This window comes from Cavia porcellus, unplaced genomic scaffold (genome assembly GCF_034190915.1).
Source record: "Cavia porcellus strain 051 isolate PalLab524CR breed Dunkin Hartley unplaced genomic scaffold, mCavPor4.1 scaffold_26, whole genome shotgun sequence".
Classification (NCBI taxonomy): Eukaryota; Metazoa; Chordata; class Mammalia; order Rodentia; family Caviidae; genus Cavia; species Cavia porcellus.
The window spans coordinates 8,326,472-8,331,815 of NW_026947509.1; positions in this window are offsets into that span (position 1 = coordinate 8,326,472).

A 5,344-nucleotide genomic window follows, 5' to 3' on the forward strand; every position below is an offset into this window, starting at 1 on the left:
GTGCCTTTGCATGAAAGAAACACTGAAATCATACGTGAGTTGACATGCGTCACCTCGTTTTCTACATCTGAGTGGGTTTGGGAAGCGTTGATCACATCTTCTTTAAATTCCCTTAAGAGTTTGTTGGCAAAGTCATCCCAGTGTGGTATTTTCTTCATGAGAATGCTTTAAATTACAAATTCAGTTTCTTTAATCAGTAGAGAACTATTTGACTACTCAGGTTTCCTATTTTTTTTTTTTTTTCAGATTTAGTGGGCAATTCAAATTTCTCCATTTTATCAGGACTGTGTAACATATTGCACTGAACCTGTTCTCAGTACTCCTTCTGACATTTCATTCCTCAGAATTAGTTTGTCTTATTTTTCATCAGTCTAGAGAAGAGGGTATTAGTTTTATGGATATTTGAATTCTGACTTTTTGTTTTGTTGTTTATCTATGTTATCTATCCGTTTTTATTTTATAGATGTTTATTTTCATCTTTATTTTCCTTCATCATATTTTGAATTTAACCTGCTTTTTTTATTCGCATTTCTTAATAAGCTCATACAAGTGAGTTCAGGTTCATCTTATTTTCCAATATAAGCATTTTTAAATCATAAAGTTCTCTGCCCTAGCTAACATGTTAGTCTGATTTTCTATGAAAAAGAAAAAGAAACTTTTTTCTGTGAAATTTGCTGATATTTGTTTCCATCATGGCTAATTTTTTCTTTCTTCTTTCTCCTCCTCCTCCTCCTCCTCCTCCTCCTCCTCCTCCTCCTCCTTCTCTTCCTCCTCCTCCTCCTCCTCCTCCTCCTCCTCCTCCTCCTCCTCCTCCTCCTCCTCCTCCTCCTCCTCCCCCTCTTCTTTTTGGTACCAGGAATCAAACTCATGACCTCATGCTTGCCAGGCAGGCACTTGTGCCACTGAGTTATATGTCTGGTCCCCTGTCTTAGCTAATTTCAAGTTAGACTTGTGATGACATTAGATTCAGAGTTAGGAAGAGATATATTAGTTGGCTTTTGTGATCCATGTGACCCAATCCTAACACATCACTGGCTACATTCAGAAATGTTGATGGGTGTCATTTCACTTGTATCTGGTAGAGAATGCATGTATCTTATGACATCTCCTTTGACCCGTGTGTATGGAAAAGTATGATTTTACTTTCTCAAATATTTGAGGACTCTATTTCACTACTTTTCTGTTATTTATTGCTAATCTAATTCTGGTTGGGCTAGAGAGCATAGTTAGTGTATTGCAATGTTTTCAGGCTTACTGAAATTTGTGTATGGAGACATATTCATTAACTGGTATACCATCTATTTTAGTAGCTGTCCTATGCATGCCTGGGCTGAGGCACATTCTCCTGTTATTGGTTAGACTGCTGTGTTAGTCACTGCTCACTGGTGAGAGTACTGCAAGACACACAAATTATGTATGTAAGAATTTGCAAGACTGGATTTCAATAGTTGTCCACAGAGTTGGGTGTGGAAAATGTGAAAGGGATGGAGACCTGTTAAAGGCCTGGAGCTCCTTTTTTATTCTTAGGAATTTGCTTGGAAGTCTGTGCCAGGAGGCTGAAGGTTCTGCCCTGGGGGCTGCAGATTCTGTGCTGGAACCCTGGAGAGACGTCCAAAGTGACGGTGAAGTGGGCAGCTCCTCCAAAGACACGCAAATGAGCCTCCTTCTTGGTTTTCCTGTTATTCCCTTCCGGCCACAGTCCTCCCTAGGGTGGGTGTTCCACCCACAACTGCATTTAGTTGGATGTTTCTTACATTGACAGGATCAGTTAACTATCACAACTGTTCTGTAATGACCAACCAGATTTAGTTGTGATACTGTTGTTCAGGTTTTTCTTCTGTACCAAGGATCAGAAAATTATTTTTTATGACCTGCAAGCCAAAGGAATTTTCATTTTGAAGGTTTTTAGAATACACTACATAGTATTACAGCATTCAAAGACTAAACTTACTGGAGGGCTTTCCAAGTTTCATTATAATATTTAATCAATTAACAAAGAAGAGTGTTCAAATTTTCCACCAGTTATGTTCTTGACTTTTTCTCTTCTTCTTCCTCTTTTTCATTCATTCAGACACATACTCACTAAAAATGTTCTTTCTTCAGCCCTAATAATATTCATTTCTTGAAGATCACTTTGTGTGACACTAATATAACTGCTCCAGCTATATTAGTAGTATTTCCATTCTTTTACTTCCATCATGTTTTGGTCTTTGTGTTTAAAGTGCTACCTCACAGAGTCTGTTGGGGTTTGCGGGGAGAAGAGGGGTTCTCTTTTCTAAGACACCCAAAGCCCCATTGCCTTCTCTCATGCTACACTGCCCTCTCTCTGTGCCTTTCCACACAATGTTGGTGTCACTTACACCTCTGAGGTCTTACTCATGTAGATCTACACGTTTCAGCATTTTGCGATGTCCAGAGCTACTGCTGAAGATATTCCTGTATTTTTATTTTGCTTTATTATTCTAGTTTGCTTTACTATTCTATTATTCTGTTTATTCCATAAAGAAATTCAAGGTTTAAACTTCTTACTGTCCTCCAATCCTTGCTCAGAGCCCTTTCTCCTGGATTTGCTCCAGCATCACCGTGTGCCTAACCCTCAGGAGGATTTGCTTGTTACCTGATTCCTAGCAGCTGGGGTCTTCATTTTATCACTCTTCCTGCTTTTCTATTCTTCCTTAGTTTCAGAACACCTTGCTCTTTTGGTTCTCCATCTATGGTACTGGCTGGTTCCACACATTTTTATTTGATGGTCCAGATTCTTCTCTCCACTCTTTTCATGATGGAGCTTGCTGAAGACTGAACTATATCCTCCAAAAATTCCCCAGTTTACGTGTGATGCCCTAATCTCCCACATGGTGATGTTTGGAGATGGCAATTTTGGGAGGAAATTAGGGTGAGAAATCACAAATTAGGGTCCTTAAAATGGGATTGGTGGTTTATTTCCTTTTTTTTAAAGAGAAGGGGAGAGTACCCTCTGCTAAGTGAGGACCCAAGATGAAGTCATCTGCCATTTACAGGAAGAGAGGCTTAGCCAGGAACCCGGAGGCAGGCAGCTCAGTGTTGGACATCTCAGCCTTCCAGACTATAACAATTGTTTCTATTGTTTCAGCCCCTCAGTTTGCAGTGTTTAATGAATTTGGCAGCCTTTTTGAGGAGTAGCGGAAAATATTTTCTCTCTCGTGCATTACTCACCGTATCAATTTTGACACCAGCTGTGTGGGAAGCTTTCCCCGCACACCAAACAATTACTTCTCCAGCAGAAACCTGTGGCATGTCATCTAATTCAGTTCAGTTCTGACACTGTGAATCTGAAGATAGCATCAGACTGCAGAGACTAAGGGTTCAGTCCACAAGACGTCCACCCAGTTCACATGCTAGATGGAAGAGAAGACTGGAAATCTGGTGTGAACTATGGACCATGTGTAGAGCAGGGCTCCCCATGAAAGCTGCACACGGAGTCTTTGCCTTAATATACACTTAACTTCCTCCATGTGTTTTCTTTGCTTAACAGCTTATTTATTTTTAACACTAAATACTATTCTACTGTCTAGGGATACCATTCACCTACTGAAGGACAGCTTGGTTGCTTCCAAGCTTTTGCAATTTTGAGTAAAGCTACTATAAACATTCATGTGCATGATTTGGTGTGGAAAGAAAAGGTTTACTTTGAGCGTTTACCACAGAATGCAGTTGCTGGATCCTGGGGTAAGACCATATTTAGTTTTATAAGAAACCTACGATTCCAAAGTAATCATAGTATTTTTCATTCCTATGCATGATGAGCAAGAGTTTCTTTTGCTCTGACATCTATTTAGTTTTTAAATGTCTTTCATCACCATTTGTAGTTTTTCTCATATAGAACTGTACATATTTTGCTAGATTTATACTTAAGTATTTTGGAGGGCACAAAGGTAAGTGATATTGCTTTTAATTTCAAATCCCACCTATTCACTGCTAATATATAAGACAGTAATTGACTTTTATATATAATTTCTATCCTGTAATCTTGCTATCATTACCTATTACATCCAAGAGTTTGTTTTCTTTCCTTTTTTCCCTTTCTTCATGAACTGTAATGTTATGTATAAGTAAAGGCAGTTTAATTTTTTCCTTCACAATCTGCACACATTTTATTTTATTATTTTATAGTATTTCAGTACAGTGTTAAGAAGGCATGCAAACAATGGATATTCTTGGCAAGTTCCTGATTTTAGAGGGGACCTTTCCAATTTCTCAGCTCTAGGTATGATTTAGCTACAGATTTTGTATACATTTTCTTTACCAAGATGAAAAAGCTGTCCTGTAGTCTTAGTCATTTTTTTTTTTTACTTAAAGAGAAAAAAAAAGAAAGGAAATGAAAAAACAAAGCAGCAAAAGGGTACAAATAATACAGAATTTCAAGAAAAAAATAAAGTAAGATATCACTAGCTAATAGGTTACATATTGTCATCTTAGAAACAGTTGTCCAAATTATAAAATTAAAGCATATAAAGTGTACATTCACAGGATGAGATGGTTCAATGATCCAGCAAAAGCTCAGTAATATGGATTTCCATCCTACACTCTCAAACATACATGCAGTTATATCCCTTAGACCACCTTCTTTTCCTCTCTTTTTAATAAAAATTACACTTTTTGGGTTTTTTTTTACTCCCACAGTTCTTATTACTTTTTTTGAAAAGAATAAAACCTAACGTGACTAAACAAAACAGAGTCTGTTAGAACAGAAGGATGGGCATAGTACATGATGCAAAAATAGAATATCAGGTGATCAAAAATGGGTACCATTGTGCCTCTTGCTATTTTTAAAAAGAGTTGCCTATATTATCAGGTATAATAGAATTGATCAAAACAGTACAGAACAAGACCAATAAAACCTACACTGGAGACCTTACAGGACTTCAAAAGGAGATAATAGTTAAACCATAATGGGCATCATAGTGAATCTTATTGCCTTCAAAGTAGTTGCCTGTACCCTCAAACTTGATACTATCAAACAAAATAGAATATAGTAAAATCTGACAGAACAAGATGGGGAGAGCAATACTGGGGATCATATCAGGTTAACAGGAAAACAAAAAAGTTACTATAATATATCCCACTGTTTTTTAATTTAGTTTTCCCTTAATTGAAAACAAATGTAAGAAAAAATGATTAATTAAAAAGGGAGACTGAGATAAAAGAGGACATTGTATTAGAACAACACAGGTCAGAACCGAACAATTTAAGCATCATTGCATTTCACCCTTAGATACTCTAACATAATAGTAGTCACCAAAGTGCCTCCTTCCTTCTATTATTTGAGTATAACTTCATATACTATAGCATCAAGCATATCAAGACA